At 42.4% G+C, this 20,911-nt stretch overlaps 1 pseudogene; it reads right to left on the bottom strand.

Moving 5' to 3' along the window:
- Positions 1 to 1,822: 1,822 nt before the first annotated feature.
- On the bottom strand, positions 1,823 to 3,976 carry LOC101037398 (developmental pluripotency-associated protein 2 pseudogene; annotated as a pseudogene).
- Between the last annotated feature and the right edge of the window lie 16,935 nt (positions 3,977 to 20,911).

The raw sequence follows: 20,911 nt of genomic DNA, 5'->3' as shown, positions 1-20,911 counted from the left end.
ACACCTAGAGGACAGCAGTTCCATAAGATGATGACACATTTTACTTGTACTTTTTTCCATGGTGTTACAATTGCCTACAGTATTTGGCAGTCACATGCTATAGAGGTTCTTAGCATAGAGGAATAGGCTACAGCAGACAGCCTAGCTGTGTAATCGCCTGACGGCACCGTTCTCAGAACATATCCCTGTCAAGCGACACACAACTGCACTTCTCTGAGGTTACAATGGCATCTGTCACCTAAAAAGCCTGTTCAAGTGAATGTACTGAGATAGTTATTCCAATACAGAAGTAAATCCACAGAATCATCAAGAACCTGCCTAAAGGTGCTTCCTCACCCTGGTATTTTTCGTTTCAGCATCTGTTACTGCACTCGTTTCTTAGTGAGGCTTAATGTGACATTAGGAACTGGGTCGTGTACATCGCTTGTATTCCTTAGAGTGGTTACTTATTGTGGAGGGAGAAGACGCTTAACAAATGCTTTCTTACTGAATTCTGATGATTGAGATATCACCTGTGCTTCTGAACAGAAGCAAGCCTGAACCTTTCATGGCAGTGAGCAGGTCTGGGTCGGGTTGCATTGAGCTTAGACAGTTCTGAATAAACAGCCTGGAAGCAAACATCCACGAGCACATGCGGTCTAGGGTACCTCGGTTACTGCAGCTCCCAACTACCACTTTTCAATACTCCATCTGCAGCACAGCACTTTGTGATTGGATGCGTATTACTTTGACTTCTTGGGTTTTTAGTATATACTGTATTAAACAGGAACTATGGCTGCTTGCAACACAGACAGAACATAACAGAGGCTTTAAAAAGTTAATTTCTCTCCCACATAATAAGTCTGCAGGCAGGCAGTCCAGGCTGGCGGGATGGCTCCACGGTTGAGAGGAAACCAGATTCTGCCATTGTTTTGTTGATGGCTTCCATTCTTAAGGTCCCCTCAAAGTTGAAGATGGCTGCTCAAGCACCAGCCATCAGGTATGCATTCCAGGGAAGATGCAGGAAGACATCTAAACGAACAAAAGGACCCATTCCACCTGTCTCCCTCTTTAAGTGGGGAGGCTTTGACCACTTCCTGCTTTCATTTCATTGGTCAGAACTAGCCACATAGCCATGTCTAGCTGCAAGAGATGGTGGGAAGTGTAATCTCTTAGCAAGGCATACTGCTGCCTTCTCAACAAAACCAGATTCTGTCACAGAAGAGGAAAGGGGGGAAAATACATTATAAATTCTGCCGCAGATAACTCATGGATTTAAGTGTCTTTGACAGGTAAGTGTGATCAGATGCATGCATTTGCATAATCATGTTCCCATCTATCCACGGCTCACCCTCTCTCTCTACCCTCATTACCACCCAGTTCCACCATCTCCCATCTCAGATGACTGAGGTCATTATCTAGAACATATCCTTTCATGTTGTTCTCTGTGCTCTTAATTCCATCCCAACACATGTAAGCACGTACACAAACAGACACATCTGTGTGGGTTTGCTGGGGTTTTTTTTGTTTTTTGTTTTTTGGGTTTTTTTGAGACAGAATCTGGTTCTGTTGCCCAGGCTGGAGTACAGTGGCATGATCTTGGCTCATTGCAACCTCTGCCGCTGGGTTCAAGCAATTTTCCTGCCTCAACCTCCCAAGTAGACGGGATTTACAGGCACGTGCCACCTCACCCAGCTGATTTTTTGTACTTTTAGTAGAGACAAAGTTTCAGCATGTTGGCTGGGCTGGTCTTGAACTCCTGACCTCAAATGACTTGCCCACCTCAGCCTCCCAAAGTGCTAGGATTACAGGCGTGAGCCACCGCGCCAGGCCTGGTTGCTGATGTTTAGGAAGATGGTATGCACACTTTTGCATCTTTCTCCTCTCCCTTGCCGTACTTCATGGACACCTTTTCAGGCCAACAGCTGCAACTCTTAACTCATTCTTCACATGGCTGCATGGTTCCTTGGCATTGACCACTATAATATGTTTACCATTTCCTTTTGAGCAACATTTATCATTTCTAGTGTTCAGTTATTCAAGGTACAGTTGTCCTGACATACCTAAGTCAGAGGTAAGTCAGTTTTTTTTTTTTTTTTTTTTTTTTTTTTTTTAAGGCCAATTGCAGTGACTTTATTTTAATGGGTTTTCAGGCATACAGAAAGGGGCTCTCTAGATGGGGCTGTGTCACTAGTCAACCATCTTCACTGGGGAGTCCTAGTCACTATGACTGTTTTGTAGATCAGGATGATTCATTCAAATTGTCTCCTCTTCCATTCCTTCATAATAGGGTACATGGTCTGAAAGTACATCCCACCTTCTCTAGTACATTGTATTCAAGCAGGTTGTTGCTACTTCTCTATTGTCATTAATCTTCTCATCATCTTCTTACTCCTCTTAGCACAATCAGGGCATAACATATTATCTTCTATGCCTGGGGATGGGAAAATGCAGGCAGGTAACAAGAAGACAGAAATCATCCTTCTGCGAGTGGTAGGCACCCAGGCCTGACCTGCATGAAACTGCAGGCGTACCCAACCCTTTGTGTCTGCTGAGAGAAGCTGGCCATGGACCACACACCACCTGACAACACCAGAAGCTTGCATCAAAAAGGCCTCAACAGAAACGCGAATGGAACACAAATTCACAGCCTTAGGCTGAACAGCTCTTGCAGCAACTCTTGCCCACGATGCCATCATGGCTTCCTGCGCTAAAGTTATCACTTCAACTGTATTAGTCTCTTCTGCTCCCTCATTCATCTCAAAACTTTTCTGAAGCCTTGCTGTCTTGGTCACTGCCTTGCTTTTCCTTGAACACCGCTGTACTCTGGTCTCTCGTAACGTTTCAGGCATATCTTGCTGTTGTTCAGGGTAAGCATGCCCATGGGGCCTCAGATAAAGTTCTATTTTCTTGCCCTTCGTATTCAAACCAAGTTCTTGACACCAGTACCGCAAAGTGTCCCGACACACCTTATTAACAGGAGGCAAAATGGTCGGCAACGGAGGGGCTGGTATTTTGCATCTAGCTTTTTGTGGAGCTGTAAATTGTTCATTTGTTTGAAGTAGATTACCTTGATTGTATTTCTTAAGCTTCTTCAGTTTGACATCAGAATTTGAAATACTTGGTTCCATTTGTTCCATATTTGGTTCATCTTTAACTGGCACCAATGTCAAAATCACACTTTCCTCATCATCTACTTCCCCCTCAAAGAAATTCTTCTTACTGTTATCCAAATTTGAGTCTGACATTTTCAGCAACACCCCTGTCTTGTCCATTCGATGATACTTTTTTTAAAAGCTAGGCCCCGCGTGATGGCTCATGCCTATAATCCCAGCACTCTGGGAGGCCCGGGTGGGCAGATGCTTGAGTCCAGGAGTTCAAGATCAGCCTGGGAAACATGGCGAGACCCCAGTCTCTTCCCGTCAGTTCTTATTTTTAAATTTTTATGCCCGTTTTTAATTTTCACAGATATTGGCAGGTTGATTTCCAAAACAAACTGAAAGACTGCCTACATTTGCCAGCACTATGCAAGCTTCCCTCCACCTCCCCAACAAGAAGCCACACGGCTCTTCTGCAAATCTTGCCAGTCTGTAGGTATAAAGCTCACTGATTTATGATTCCCTTACTACTAAGGAATTTGAGCATTTTCACGTTAGTCATTCAGACAGTCGTTCATATAATTGTCCCGTTTTCCTATTTGACTCTTGTGCTCTTGCCTGACAGTTTTTAAAAAGTTCATTTCTCAGATAGTATTGCTATGTCACTCAGGCTAGAATGCAGCAGTGTATTAATGGCTCACTGCGGCCTCAAACTCTTGGACCCAAGCAATCCTCCAGCCTCAGTCTCCTGACATATTAGGACTACAGGCACTCACCACCTGTAATATATTTTTTAAGACATCAGGTCTCGGCCAGGCACAGTGGCTCACACCTGTAATCCCAGCACTTTGGGAGGCCAAGGTGGGCAGATCACTTGAGGTCAGGAGTTTGAGACCAGCCTGGCCAACATGGTGAAACCCCGTCTGTACTAAAAAAAAATATATATACAAAAATTAGCCCAGTGTGGTGGCGGGCACCTGTAATCCCAGCTACTCAGGAGGGTGAGGCACAAGACTTGCTTGAACCCAGGAGGCGGAGGTTGCAGTGAGCTGAGATTATGCCATTGCACTCCAGCCTGGATGACAGAGCAATACACCATCTTAAAAAAAGGAAAAAGAAAAAAGAAAAAAGAGGTATCAGGTCTCATTGTGTTGCCCAGATTGATCTTGAACTCCTGACTTCAAGCAGTTCTCCTGCTTTGGCCTCCCAAACTGCTGGGATCACAGGTGAGAGCCACTACTCCCAGCCTTGCCTTACAATTTTTAAAAAGGTTTTTGTGTATTATATATTAACCCATTGTCATTTGCATTCAGTCTATCCAATGCAACCTATCTACTGATTGGTTATGGTATCTTTTGCTATTTGAAGTTTTTTTAAGTGTTATATAGCCAAACCTGGGTATCTTTTGCCATATGGAGTTTTAATGCATATGTAGTCAAATATGTTTGTATCTTCTTATACAGCTTCTGATTTTCCAATCTAGGTTAATATACCTAAAATATGCATATAGTAGAATTCTATTCTTAGGCATTTATTCATCTGTACAAATTTTAGGATACTTTTTATCCAGTTCCCAAAAGACACTGTTGAGATTCTAATTGGAATTACATTTTCATATTAACTTGGGAGAGTTGACCAAAAAAATGGTATGAAATCTCAGCTATGCTTTTTCAGCTGTCTGAATTTTATTTATTTATTTATTTATTTAGAGATGGAGTTTCACTCTTGGTGTCCAGGCTGGAGTGTAGTGGCACAATCTCAGCTTACTGCAACCTCTGCCTCCTGGGTTCAAGTGATTCTCTTGCCTCAGCCTCCAGAGTAGCTGGGATTATAGGTTTATGCCACCATACCGGCTAATTTTTGTGTTTACAGATGCTTTCACCACATTGGCCAGGCTGGTCTCAAACTCCTGACCTCAGGTGATCTGCTCGCCTCAACCTCCTGAAGTGATAGGATCACAGGCCTGAGCCACCTGTGGTTAAATAACAGCCAATTTTATACATTCCAATAAGATCTCTGTTTTCTTCACTTAGATGTAGGTCCTACACCTCTATTCTAAAACATCTTTTTTTCCACCACATACACAGAATATTTTTTCCATTGCTAGGTTCTTACTGTCATAGAGGAGAAGGCCATGACTTTCATATGTTTAGCTTATATCCAGAAGCCATACCAAATTATCTTATTATAACAGGGGGTCTTCCAGGTTGTACAGAATTATTATTCACACAGCAAGCCCAATACTGCTCTCCTGAGAAAGGTCGGCTTCCAAAGTTGACCCTTGATTGGCATCCAGGAGCCTGAATTTTAGGAGGGTTCCCACCATTCTCTAACTGACATGGGTCAACTGACATGTGCCTCAACTATCTGAACAAACAATGTGATCTATGCTGAACTGGGAGTCTGGAATTTTGGGACATGCTAGGCAGAGGGTTCCTATGTGGCCAGTCTCCAATAAAAACGTGGACAGTGAAATTGTGATGAACTTCCCTGGCACCCAACCCTTCACCCACATTATCACAACACACTGCTGGACAAACTAAACATGTCCTGTGTGACTCCCCTGGCAGAGGATGTGCTTTTCTCTGCTCTTCATCCTGTGTCTTTTCCTTTTTTCTCCACATCCTTTCACTATAATAAATCACCTGTGAACACAACTACATGCTAAGTCCTGTAAGTTCTGGTGAATTACTGAACCCGGGGTGTGGGGGGACTTGAGTATCCCCAGTACGTGTATACCTCAGACCAATGTTACATCAGTTATTTCATCTTTCTTTTCTTATTACAACTGCTAGGACTTCAAGTCACTGTCAAATATCACTGTCAAATAATAGCAATAGTAGACATCCCTGACCAGTTTCTAATTTTAACTGAAATGGCTTTAATGTTTTGCCACTTAAAAGAATGTTTACCACTGTTTTGTTTGTTTGTTTTCATCACATTTCAGTAAGGGCAGTCCTTACCTTACACAGGTGTGATAGGCACACATTTCTGTTACCATACTTGAGGAACATTGACCCCACAACAGCACCATTCAAGTACCGGTGACCCTGGCATACAACCCTGAGAAACCACATGAACAGCAAACCACGCTGCCAACTCTTCAACCCACAAACGTGCAAACCACAGGTGCACATTGTGCTCTGTAACCCATCCCGTCACTTCTTTCAAAGCCCATCAGAAACTGGCCACTGAGCACTCACTATTCAGCTCACACAGAAAAGTTTAACACCTCCTTGCCTCCCAGTGATAAGCCCACACGACAGTTTAGGAAAATGGAAAGAGGGAACCAGCCCACAAAGGTGAAAATGCAGCAAAGAAGTGAAATGCGATAGCCTTGGAAGTGACATTCCAATCAGACCTCAGTGAGGTCACAGAGCAAACAGCTGAGGGAGGGAACACGGACGTTACTGCTGACCAGGGGCCCCAGGGGTGCAGTCAGAGAGGCTGAGAGGGGGCGGCCTGTCCACATAAATGAGTGTATTAGGGTGCTCTAAAGGGACAGAACTAATAGGATGTATGTGTATATGAAGGCGGGTTATTAGGAGATCTGACTCACATGATCACAAGGTGCAGTCGCACAGCAGGCTGTGTGCAAGCTGAGGAGCAAGGAAGCCAATCCAACTCCCAAAACCTCGAAAGCAGGGAGACCAGCAGTGCAGCCTTGTCTGTGACCAAAGGCCAAAAAGCCCCTAGCAAACCACCAGTAAGTCCAAGAGCCAAAAAGCTGCAGAACTGGGAGCATCCAACATGGGAGAAAGATGAAGACGGGAAGACTCAGTAAGTCTCTCACTCCACTTTCTTCTGCCTGCTTTATTCAAACATGCTGGCAGCTGATTAGACAGTGCCTATGCAGACCGAGGGTGGGTCTGCCTCTCCCAGTCCACTGATTCAAATCTTAATCTCCTTTGGCAACACCCTCACAGACACACCCAGGAACAATATTTTGCACCAATCCTTCAATCCAATTAACACTGACACTCAACACTAACCCTCACAATGAGCAATCAGTTGCAATGAGAAGCATGTAGACAGACAAGGGGTGTGATGCCAGCAAAAAAACCTCACGTCAAAGAACTCTGGGAGATATTTTGCAACGCTGGACGTGCGAAGGATAAAATGTTGAAAGCTGATCCAACTAGAAAGCAGCACGGCAGCTCCGCTCACCAGGGCCAAGAGAAGATGCCCGGCCAGAAGCAGAAGTTGTAGCATGAGGAGTGGAGCCAAGTGCTGCTCAAACTGCCACTGACGGGCCTTTACAAAGAGACAAATGCTTTAATCCCAATGTTTCAAATCACAGTGTGCTAAATTAACTGCTCCTTTCATTTCTCTACACATCTGAAACCAGTAACAAGCAGTGGGAGTTTTTACTGTTCTGCTTCACAGGTGGAGCAGCCGCTTCTCATTAAGTTTGCTCTGCAGTTTTGCCTTGCAGGACAACCATTTTATAATCCTAGCCCTCCACAAATGCGAAAACTACTGTAGCTTTTTCCTACTTGCATTTTACATGTTACATTTCTTCTTTTAAGTTAAGAATGGGTGCTAAACCTCAAATGAATGCCTTTTCGGTGTCGACTGATAGCAGCATATGACTTTCCTGCCGTATCTACGTTGGGCTTAGCCAATGATTCTGGCTACAGATAAAGCTCATGGGACATCCGCAGGTGCATGTCCAGGCTGGACTGGAGGCCTCATACACCCGCTGCTGCTCAGAGGTGCATTGAGAAAAAAACTTACGGCTGCAGGGTGAAGAATGAAAGAAGAGGCAGCAATTCGAAATAAGGAAACTCCATCTACAAGGCATCCTGACTCCAAAATCACTACCCTGCTGATACAGTTTGGCTGTGTGTCCCCACCCAAATCTCATGTTGAACTGTAATCCCTAATGTTGGAGGAGGGACCTGGTGGGAGGTGATTGGATCATGGGGGCAGATTCCCCCTTGCTGTTCTTGTGATAGTGAGTTCTCATGAGATCTGGTTGTTTAAAAGTATGCAGCACCTCCCCCTTCACCTTCTCTCTCCTGCTCCACCATGTGAAGACTGTATCTGCTTCCCCTTCCCCTTCCTCTAAGATTGTGTTTCCTGAGGCCTCCCTAGCCATGCTTCCTCTACAGCCTGCATAACTGCAGGCCAATTAAACGTTTATTATCCATAAATTACCCAGTCTCAGGTATGACTTTAGAGCAGTATGAGAATGAATGAATACAGAAAACTGGTACCAAAAGAAGTGGGGCATTGTGAAAAAGATGCCTGAAAATATGGAAGTGGGTAATGGGCAGAGGTTGGAACAGTTTGGAGGCTTCGGAAGAAAACAGGAATATGCAGAGTTTAGAACTTCCTAGAGAATTGCTGAATGGTTGTGGCCAAAATGCTGATAGTGATGTGGAAAGTAAAGTCCAGGCAGAGGTGGTCTCAGACGGAGATGAGGAACTTACTGGGAACTGGAGTAAAGGTCACTCTTGCTATGCTTTAGCAGAAAGACTGGCAGCCCTGTACCCCTGCTCTAGAGATCTGTGGAGCTCTGAATTTGAGAAAAGTGATTTAGGGTATCTGGTGGAAGAAATTTCTAAGTAGCAAGATGTGGCCTGGTTGCTTCTAAAAGCCTATACTCATTTGCATAAACAAAGAAATGACCCAAAACTAGAACTTATATTTAAAAGGGAAGCAGAACATAAAAGTTTGGACATTTTGCAGCCCGAACATGCAGTAACAAGAAGTTTCCTGGGGGAAAAGTCAAGGCTGCAGAAATTTGCAGAAGAGAAGCCAAATGTTAAAAGCCAAGACAATGGGAAAAACGCCTCCAAGGCACTTCAGAGACCTTCACTGCAGCTCCTCTCATCACAGGCCTGGAGGACTAGGAGGGAAAATTGGTTTCGTGGGCTGGATCCAGGGCCCCACTGCTCTGTGCAGCCTCAGGCGATGGCACCGTGTGTCCCAGCCACTCCAGCTCCAGCCATGGCTACAAGGGACCAAGGCACAGCTCTGGCCATTGTTTCAGAGGGTGCAAGTCCCATGCAAGTGGCTTCCACGTGGTGTTGGGTATTGTCGGTGAGTGGAAGAGTTGAGGGTTGGGAGTCTCCACTTAGATTTCAGACAATGTATGGGAACACCTGGACGTCCAGGCAGAACTGTGCCTGGGCTTCTGTGCAGGCTGCAGGTGCACAGGAGTCAAGAATTGAGGTTTGGGATCCTCTGCCTAGATTTCAGAAGATGTACGGAAATGCTTGCATGTCCAGGCAGAGGTGTGCTGTGGGGATGAAGCCCTCATAGAGAACTTATTAGGGCAGTCAGTGCAAAGGGGAAATGTGGGGTTGGAGCCTCCACACAGTCCCCACTAAGACACTGCCTAGTGGAGCTGTGAGAAGAGAGCCCCCATCCTCCAGACCCCAGAATGCCAGATCCACCAAGAGGTTGTACCATGTGCCTGGAAAAGCCACAGACACTCAATGCCAGGCTGTGAAAGCAGCTACAGGTGCTGTACCCTGCAGAGCCACAGGGGCAGAGCTGCCTAAGGCCTTGGGAGCCCACCCTTTGCATCAGTGTGGCTGGGATGTGAGACATGGGAGTAAAAGGAGATCATTTGAGAGCTTTAGAATTTAATGACTGACCTGCTGGGCTTCAGACTTGCATGGAGCCTGTAGCCCCTGTTTTGACCAATTTCTCCCTTTTGGAATGGGGGCATTTATCCAATGCCTATACTCACATTGTGTTTTGGAACAAACTAACTTGTTTTTTATTTTACAGGCTCATAGGTGGAAGGGATTTGCCTTGTCTCAGATGAGATTCTGGACTTGGACTTTTGAGTTAAAGCTGGAATGAGTTAAGACTCTAAAGGACTGTTGGGGAGGCAAGATTGGTTTTGAAATGTGAGTTTAAAACATATTAATCAGTATTATACCAATGATGAATTTTCACTGAAAAAGTATTTTCTTAAATGAATTGTACTGTCAGTTTACTTCCTTGTTCAATTTTCTAAACAAAGTAGTTTCTGCTTTTTATATTTTCTTTTTAAAATTTCCTAAAAGATTTTTCATTGGGTTAATTCTCTTCCAGACAAGCTTTGGGGAGGCAAGTTCTGCCTATGTTTTTATTGGTTAGAGCTTCTGTGTATGGATTATCTTTGGGAGCCATTATTTTCCTAGGTCAAATATGACAAAGATGGCTGCTCTATTTTTAGATAGTAACCACTATCACTGGCTGTGGTTTTAGGATTATTCCTGTCAAGCTTACTTTTCCCCAGGTTAATTGTAACAGTTTTCAATGTCACCATTCAATGTAATTTTTCAATTTTCTATAATACATTTTATCATTATCTGCTGTATTTTGTGTTTTCTACCAACTAGGAATGATATCAACAATGGGGCTGTATCTATCTCCTCGCTAAGCCAAAAGAGGGTTGCACTAAGTACCAAGGACAGGTGGTGAAGTGCCCTTCAGCAGAGCTGAAGACAAGGAGACAAGCTGAGGCTCAGTGGACCACCACCTCCCACCCCCTTGGCAAAACAAAACCAACAAAAGCAGAGCAGAATGGTGGTTACCAGAGCTTGGGCGGTTGCAGGGGGTGCAACAGGGAGAGATTTTGATCAACGATTATATAATTACAAGGGGCAGAACGTCCCGAACAGGCACATGTATAAAGACAGAACAGGCAAAATACAAAGACAAAAAAGAGAACTGATTGCCTGAGGCCAAGGGTGCAGCTGGGGCAGGGAAAGGGTGGAGCAGGGAGACCTCAAATTGTTCCAGAGATTCTTTCTCAAGGGATGAATATGCTGTCATGTTGATTGTGGAGATGGCTGCAGAACTCCGTGAACATACTAAAATCTCTGGACCAGACACTTTTAAATGGGTGAATTTTATGCTGTATGAATTATATCTCAATAAAGCTGTTTTTGTTTTTTGGGTTTTTTTTAAAGAAGGCAAACAATGTGAAGGACCTGGCTTCAAAAACACCAGGTTCTGCACCACTCAGTTCTTCTCACTGGCTAGTGTTAATCTCTAAAGAAAGTTGTGGTAGTCACTCATCCACAACTTCACTGCTAATTTTATAACATCATTATTACCATCAAGAAAAAGCATCAGGCCAAATAAAGATGCTCATTGGTGGTTTAGATATCAAACATCGTGGCTGGGCATGGTGGCTCATGTCTGTAATCCCAGCACTTTGGGAGTCCGAGGCGGGTGGATCATGAGATCAAGGGTTCAAGACCAGCCTGGCTAAGATGGTGAAAACCTGTCTCTACTAAAAATATAAAAATTAGCAGGTCATGGTGGCCAGCACGTATAATCCCAGCTGCTCAGGAGGCTGAGGCAGAGAACTGCTTGAATCTGGAAGGCAGAGGCTGCAGTGAGTCGAGATCACACCACTGCATTCCAGCCTGGGTGACAGAGTAAGTTTCTGTCTCAAGAAAAAAAGAAAAGAAAGAAATCAAACATCTTAGCACTGGTTCTGGACACTCCAGGAAGTCCCAGCACCCAGACGTCCACATACTTCCTTGTCCCCTGGCAGGAAAGGGTTTCTAAAGGTGGACATCAAGAGATGAGAGGCAGAATTCTGCCCCACCCTGCTGGAGTGACAGTGTACAGACTTTAGGGTACCACACACCACTTGGCTGTGGTGTATAATCCTTCGAATGTGCTATTGGATTTGGTTGCTAGCATTTTGCTAAGGATATGTGAATTTACATTCATAAAAACATTGGTATGCAGGTTTCTTGCAGTATCTTTGGCTTTGATATCATGGTAGTGCTGGCCTCATAGAATGTGTTAGGAAGTGTCCCTTCTGTTCATTTTTTGGAAGAGTTTGAACAGGACTGGAGTAAATTCTTTAATGTTTCACAGAACGTCTGGTGGTGGGACTGTCTGTTCCTGAACTTTGGTGGGAGAATTTTGATCACTGACTCAATTATTGTCCTTGCTGTAAGTCTTTTGAGATCTTCTGTTTCTTCTTGGGTAAGTTTGGATAATTTACGTGTTTCTAGAAATTTGTCTAATTCACCTAGATTATCTAGTTCGTTAGTGTATAATTGTTTACAGTATTCTCTTGTAATCCTTTTAATAGTTCTGTAAGGTTGGTGGTAAGGTACCTGCTTTAATTTCTGATTTTAATTATTTTCAACTTCAGTTTCTTAGTCTAGCTAAAAGTTGGGATCCTGGCCAGGTATAGTGGCTCACGCCTATAATCCCAGAACTTTGGGAGTCTGAGGTGGGCGGACCACCTGAGGTCGGGAGTTCGAGACCAGCCTGACCAATATGGAGAAATCCCATTTCTATTAAAAAAAAAGCCTGTAATCCAAGCTGCTGGAGGCTGAGGGAGGAAAATTGCTTAAACCCGGGAGGATGGAGGTTGCAGTGAGCCAAGATCACCCCATTGCACTCCAGCCTGGACAGAATGAAACTCCATCTCAAAAAAAAAAAAAAAAAGGAGTTGGGATCCTTACCTCACCCCATATACAAAAATTAACACAAAATGAATCAATGCCTTAATATAAAAATTAAAACTATTAGAATTATTAGAGGAAAACATAGGAGTAAACCTTCATGAACCTGGATTTGGCAATGGATTAACACCAAAAGCAAGAGCAACAAAAGAAGAACTGGATTTCATCAAAATTAAAAACTTTTGTGCATCAAAGGGTGTATCAATAATTTTTAAAAGACACTTTACAGAATGGGAGAAAATATCTGTAAATCACATATCAGATAAGAGTATAATACCCAGAATACATACAGCACTTGTATCACTCAACAAAAAGACAACTCAATTTAAAAATAGCCACTGGGGCTAGGTATGGTGGCTCACGCCTGTAATCCCAGCACTTAGAGAGGCTGAGGCAGGAAGATTGCTTGAGCTCAGGAGTCTGAGACCAGCCTGGGCAACACAGTAAGACCTGGTTTCTATAAAAAACAAAAAACAAAACAAAACAAAAAATTTAGCCCATCATGGTGGTGCATCATAGTGGTCCTAGGTACTCTGGAGGCTGAGATGAGAGGATCACTTGAGCCTGGGAGACTGAGGCTGCAGTGAGCTACCACTATGCCACTGCACTGTAGCCTGGGTGACAGAGTAACACCCTGCCTCAAACAAACAAACAAAAAAAGTCACAGGACTTGAACAGATATTTCTCCGCAGAAGACACACAAGTAGCCAACAAGAACATGAAAGACGATCATTATCACTGGGGATTAGGGAAATGCACATGAAAACCACAGTAAGATATGCATACCCATTAGAATGGCTTTAATTTTTTTTTTTTTTTAAAAAAAGGGGAAACCAAGAAGTGCTGTCAAAGCTGTAAATAAATAGAAATCCTGAGACACTGCTGGGGCGAATGTAAAATGGTATGGCCGGTTTGATGTCTCCTCCAAAAGTTAAACATAAAGACATAATCTATGAAATGAGAAACAGATCATCTGAATAGGCCTACATCTACTAAAAAACTGAATCAATATTAAATAACTTTCCAAGAAAACAAACACTAGGTCCAAATGGTTTCACTGTGAAATCAATCAAACATTTAGGGGGAAAAATGATATGAATTATCTACGATCTTTCCAGAAAAAGAAGCAGAAGGAATACTTTCAAATTCATTTTAGAAGGTCACTATTACCCTAATACCAAAAGCAGATAAAGACTTTGCCAGAAAGGAAAATTACAGATCAGTATCTCTCATGACCCTAGATGTAAAAATCCTCGACCCAATCTTCAACAAAGATTGGCAAATAACATAAAGATGAGCAAGTAGAAGCCAACGAAGTTTTTAAAAATTATACACCACAATCAAGTGGGACTTACTCCAGTTATGCAAGGCATTTCATCATCCAAAAATCAATGTAAACCATCACACCCGAAAGGCCAAAGAAGAAAAATCATATAATTGTATCAACAGATGCAAAAAAAAAGCATTCAACAAAATCCAAAACCCACTCATGATTTTAAAAACTCTCAGCAAACCAGAAAAGGGAATTTCCTTAATATAAGAAAGGCCATTTAGGAAAAACCCACAGCTAACATCATATTCAATCTCAATGAAGGATGACCGAAATCTTTACCCGTAAGCCGGAAACAAGGCAAGGAGACCTCCTTTCACCACTCCTAGTCTATACTGTTCTGGAAGTCCCAGGTAATACAAGAAAAAAGAAACAAAAGGTAAAACTCTCTTTGTTCACAGACGATATGCTTGTTTATGCAGAAAATCTCAAAGAAACTATTTTGAAAAATCCTCCTGGAATGAATAAGCGATTATAGCAAAGTTGCAGAATACAAGGTTAATACGCAAAAGTCAATTGCTTTCCTGTATTTCAGCAATGAACAACTGAAATTTGAAATTTAAAACATAGCACCATTTGCATTAGCACTAAAAAAGAGAAATATTTAGGTACAAATACAACAAAAGATGTGTAAGATTTATATGCAGAAAATCACAAAACTCTGATGAAAGATACCAAAGATCTACAGAAATGAAGAGATATTCTATGTTCTTGGATAGGAAGACCCAATATTATTAAGATGTTAGTTCTTCCTAAGGTGATCTACAGATTCAACAGAATCCAAACAAAAATATTTTGTGATATTAAACTGATTTCACAATGTTTATGGAGAGTAAAAAGCCCCAGAATAGCCAACACAGTACTGAAGAACAAGACAGTTGTAAGATCAACATTACCCAACTTCAAGACTTACTATAGAGCTACCATAATCAACACAGTGTGGCATTGGTGAAAAATAAACAAATGGAACAAAACAGAGGCCCCAAAGACATATCCACACAAATACAGTCAATTGATCTTTGACAAAGGAGCAAAAGGCAATTCAATGGAGAAAATACAGACTATTCAACAAATAGTGCTGAAACAACTGGGCATCCACATACAGAAAAATCAATCTAGACACAGACCTTACACCTTTTACAAAACTAACTCAAAATGGATCACAGACCTAAATGTAAAATGCCAAGCCATAAAACTTCTAGAAGAAAACAGAGGACCTGTGAGACCTTGGATTTGACAAGGTTTTAGTTGTACCACCAAAAGCATGACCAAAAGAAAAAAATGTTAACTTGGGAATTATTGAAATTAAAAATATCAGCTGGGCATGGTGGTTCACACCTGTAATCCTAGTACTTTGGGAGGCTAAGACAGGCAGAACTACTTGAGGTCAGGAGTTCAAGATGGGCCGGGCCTGGCCTGGCCAATATGGTGAAACCCCGTCTCTACTAAAAATACAAAAACAGCCGGATGTGGTGGCATGCACCTGTAATCCCAGCTACTTGGGAGGCTGAGGCAGAAGAACTGCTTGAACCCTGGAGGCAGAGGTTGCGGTGAGCCAAGATCATGCCAGTGTACTCCAGCCTGGGCCACAGAGCGAGACTGTCTCAAAAAAATAAATAAATAAATAAAACATCTGCTATGTGAAAGGCAAGAGAATGAAAAGCCACATACTAGGAGAAAATATATGAAAAAAATCTGATGATTGTCATTCAAAATATACAAAGAACTCTTAACTAAAACTCCACAAGAAGGAAACAAACAACCCAATTAAAATAGGCAAAAGATCTGAATAGACACCTATCAAAGAATATCTACAAATGGTAAATAATCCTATGAAAAGTCGCTCAACATCATGCGTCATTTGGAAACTGCAAATTAAAACAATAATAAAATACCACTACACATCTATTAGGATGGCAAACATCCAGAGCACTCACAGTAAACGCTGATGACACGAAGCTAAAGGAACCCTCATCCACTGCTGGTGGGAATACAAAATGAAACAGCCCCTTTGGAAGAAAGTATGACAGTCTCTTACAAAGCTAAACGTACTCTTACCATACGATCTCGCAATTGCATTCCTTGGTATTTACCCAAATGAGCCGAAAGCTAATGTCTATACAAAAACGTGCATACACATGTTTATAGCAGATTTATTCAAATTGTCAAAAACTAGAAATAGACAAGTAGCCAATTAACATCCATAAATGCAGGTAGCCAATTAGCATTGATTATTTTTATTGCCAGAATACTATTGAGCAATAAAAATGAGCTATTGAGTCTTGAAAAGATATGGAGGAACCTTAAATACACATTGCTAAGGGAAATAAACCAGTCTGAAAAGGTTCCATACTATATGATTTGAACTATTAATGTATGTCATTCTGAAAAGGGTAAAATTGTGGAGACAGTAAAAAGATCAGTGGTGGCCAATGGGAAGGGAATGGGGGCAGGACGAACAGATGGCGCACAGGAGACTTTTAGGGCAATGAAACTATTCTGTATGATACTGTAATGGTAGATATGTGACATCAGGCATCTGTCAAAATCCACAGAAGGTAAAACAGAGAGTAAACCCTGAAGATGTAAACTATGTGCTTTAGTTAACAATAATGTATCGGCCGGGCGCAGTGGCTCACAGCTGTAATCCCAGCACCCTGGGAGGCCGAGGTGGGTGGATCACCTGAGGTCAGGAATTCAAGACCAGCTTGGCCATAGTGGTGAAACCCCATCTTAAAAATAATAATAATAATGTATCAATGTTGGTTCATCAACTGTTAACAAATGTACCACATTAACATAAGATGTTAATAACAGGGGAACTGTGTGGAGAAGAGAGAGGTATAGGGGAAATCTCCATATTATATGCTCAGTTTTTCTGTAAAACTAAAACTGCCCTAAAAAAATAAGGTCTGTTAATCAACTTCTAAAAATAATATGCTAACTGAAGTTCCAGAACAGGCAAAACTAATCTGTGGAGAAAATACTCAGAACTGACTGCTTCTCTGTGAGAGGCTGCCTAGGAAGGGATATGAGGGAATTTTCTGAAGTGATGATAATGTCCTGTATCTTAGAGTTTGTTCTATTCACTAGTACTCACCAGACACACTTAAGATTTACATATTTCACTGCATATACATTTCACAAAAAAAAGAAAAAGAAAAAAGGAAATGAACACTGCGGTTAATATATGCTAAAGCATTTAAGGGAAGTGTAATGCTTTGAAGTTTACTTTGAAATGCATCAAAAAACAAGATGGATTGAAGAACAGAGAAAGTGATAAATAAGTGATAAACAAGTAAGATGGTAATGGTAAAATGTAGGTGGTGAATATACTGATGTTCACTGTAAAATTAACTTTGTTTAAAATAACATTTACAATAGCAACAAAAATACAAAATACTTAGGAGTAAAACAGTAGTGAGAAAAATTAAAGAAGAACTAAATAAATGGTGAACTGGTGAACGATACCTTGTTCATCAATTTTTAAGATGTGGTCTCCAAATAATCACAGACTCAACACAATCTCAACTGGAATTCCAGCTAGCAGTTTTACAGAAATTCCCAGTCTGAGCCCAAACTTTATATGGCAAGGTAAAGATCTAGAATATTAAAACAATTTTGGAAAAAAAAAAAATTGGAGGACTTCCACAATCTTATTTCGAGACTTACCTTTTTTTTTTTTTTGAGACCGAGTCTCGCTCTGTTGCCCAGGCTGGAGTGCAGCAGTGTGAACTGGGCTCACTGCAACCTCTGCCTCCTGGGTTCAAGCAATTCTCCTCCCTCAGCCTTCAGAACAGCTGGGACTACAGGTGCACACTGATATGCATGGCTAATTTTTGTATTTTAGTAGAGATGGGGTTTCACCATGTTGCCCAGGCTGGTGGTGAACTCCTGAGCTATGGCAATCCACCCGCCTCGGCCTACCAAAGTGCTGGGATTACAGGCATGAGCCACTGCCCCTGGCCCAAGACTTCGCATTTTAAGCTGCAATAATCAAGATTGCACGGCAATGCTGTTTTAAGGACAAACACATAAACCAAGGTAACACAAAAGAATCCAGTTGTAACCATAGATGGTCAACTGATTTTTAAAATAGTTTTCAAGGTAACTGAATGTTGGGTCAAAGTATATTCTTCTCAACGAATGTATGGAAAAACAAATCAACCTCTCATCACCATTGATCCCCCTCCCCCCCAAAACACAAAATAACCAAAAAAATTAAAAATAAAACTTGAAATGGATCATAGCCCAAAATATAAAAGCTAAAACTATGGAACTTCTGAAAGAACACTTAGTGGGCAACATTTGCAATCCTTACATGTAAATTTTACCTCAATAAATGTGATGTACAAAATCAAACCATTAGAGTACTAGAAGTAAATATAGCAGATATTTCTAATAATCTCAAACTAGGCGGAAGACTTTTTGAGAAGGCATAAAAATTCATAAACTACATGGCAAGATCAATTTTAACACAAAGAAAGCCTGGCAACAGATATACAGAGTTTATATCCAAGGAGAAGCCAATGATCCTTAGCATCTGAGGGTGCTCAACCTCACTGATGAGGAGAAACTCAAGACTACTCATCTGCCAGAGAGAAAGGGCATCTCCTAAGTGTCCAACACTGTCCTAACTTGGAGGGTGAGATTCTAGAATGGACTGTCCTATATTGCTGCAGGGAGTGTGTGCTCCACGGAGAGCGATGCAGCAACATCTAGGAATTGAGTGATTTACTAAATGCCCTCTGACCCAGCAATCCCAATCCTAGGAATTTATTTTATAACTTATACACATGTGAGATGACAGGTGTACCAGGACATCCACTGCAACACTATGTGTAATAGTAAGACTAGAAACTACCCAAACACCCGTTGCAAGGGCGGCATTCATTCTGAAACATTAATAAAATATAACCATGAAGCACTTAAAAAGAATGAGGCACCTCTTTGTGCAGGGACCTAGCAGTGCAATCCATAAAAACAGTGAAAAGTCCCAGTAGAGATGAGCGTGTGGTTGCAGCATATAACCACTCGTGAAAAAAAAGAGGCCTGTGTCCATACATGAAGAGAGGAGCTCTGTAAGGACCCAGAAGACACTGGTTGTATTCACTTCTTGAGGCCACCAGGACACATAACCACAAACTGGGGACTTAGAACAGAAATGGATTATCACAGTTCTGGAGGCCAGAATTCCCACAGCAAGGTGTCCAAGGCCTACATTCCCTCCAAAGGCACTGGGGAGAGCCTAGCCTAGCCTAGACTGGCCTGCCTTTGCCTTTCCCAGCCTCTGTCAGGCCCAGGTCCTCCATGGCTGCGGCCACATGGCTGTGATCTCAGTCTCTGCCTTCATCAGCCTTCTCTTCTATCAGGACATTTTTCATTGGCTTCAGTCCCATCCTAAACCCAAGACGATCACCCCATTTTGAGATCCTTAACTCAGTCACACTGGCAAAGACCCTTTTCCCAAATATGGTCACATTTATAAGGAGTTGTGGGGTTTGGACACGGACACAGCCCCAGGCTATGTCAGCCTCTGAGACCCAAGCTCAAGTCTGATGCCTGTTTTCATAAATCAAGTTTTGCGGGAACACAGGCCTGCTCATTTGTTTATGGCGACTCCTGAGCTTCAAATGCAAAGCTGAACAGCAGCAGCAGCAACCACACGGCCCACAAAGCAAAAACCAGAGTGCACACCCCTGTCCCACCGCCTGACTCAGTCTCACAGTTGCCTGACGCATTTGACCACTATCTGCCTCTACCCACTGCTCCTTGAGTGCAGTGAAACCTGGGCTGCCTCAAGCAGGGTGGATCTTCAGCATCCGTGACAGTGTGTGAAACACGACGTGCTGACAGGCTGCATACAGGATCAAATGACTACTCTGAGGAGCACTCGAGATGGGCATGAGAGAGGCTTCACTAGAGACCCTCTTCTTTTTTTTTTTTTTTGAGACAAAGTCTTGCTCTGTCACCAGGTTGGAGTGCAATGGCACAATCTCTGCTCACTGCAACCTTTGCCTCCTGGGTCCGAGCGATTCTTCCGCCTCGGCCTCCCGAGTAGCTGGGACCACAGGCACATGCCACCACGCCTGGCTAATTTTTGTATTTTTAGTAGAGACAGGGTTTCATCATGGCCAGGATGGTCTTGATCTCTTGACCTTGTGATCCGCCCACCTCAGCCAGAGACTCTTTCAAATGTCTTAATTTTACATCACAGCATGTATTATTACACTAAAAATGTTAATATATTTAAATATGAGGAGAATTTTGCAAATGAAAAACAAGGCAAGTACCCTCTTAGATAAAGATAGATAAGGAGGGCAATACAATCAAAGTGGTACCACCGGTTTTGCAGAAGATAATTTTCTTTACTATCTACAAACCCATGTTATAAAGCACAATGACTGACCTGGCCCGTGATACTGGTGTGACGGTGCGGGGAGACAGGACAGAAAGTGCAGAACAGTGAACAGAGCCAATATTCATCCACTGCTCAACAGCGGATGATTAAGGTGGCAATCATGAAAAAGCAGAACAAAAAAATTCCTTGGCAAGATGAAAGCAATCCCAGAAAAATACAGGTAAGAGTTAGTATGGTTTCCTTTGAGGGTTGGGTATTACTGTTCTTGTTTTCAACAAGCCTCTTGGTACAATTTAAATTTTTTTTTTTTTTTTTTTTTTTTTTTTTTGAGACGGAGTCTTGCTCTGTTGCTCAGGCTGGAGTGCAGTGGCGTTATCTCAGCTCACTGCAACCTCCACCTCCTGGATTTAAGCAATTCTCCACCTCAGCCTCCCAGGTAGCTGGGATTACAGGGGTGTACCATCACACCTGGCTAATTTTTTGTATTTTTAGTAGAGACAGGGTTTCACCATCTTGACCAAGCTGATCTTAAACTCCTGGCCTCATGATCCATTCACCTTGGCCTCCCAAAGTGCTGGGATTACAGGTGTGAGCCACCATGCCTGGCAATTTTTTTTTTTTTTTTTTTTGAGACAGGGTCTTGCTCTATTGTCTAGGCTATAGTGCAGGAATACAATCACAGCTGACTGCAGGCTTAAACTCC

This window comes from Saimiri boliviensis, chromosome 2 (assembly GCF_048565385.1).
Source record: "Saimiri boliviensis isolate mSaiBol1 chromosome 2, mSaiBol1.pri, whole genome shotgun sequence".
Classification (NCBI taxonomy): domain Eukaryota; kingdom Metazoa; phylum Chordata; class Mammalia; order Primates; family Cebidae; genus Saimiri; species Saimiri boliviensis.
The sequence above is the reverse complement of the archived record's forward strand: the minus strand, read 5'-3'. Positions and strand labels throughout refer to the sequence as shown.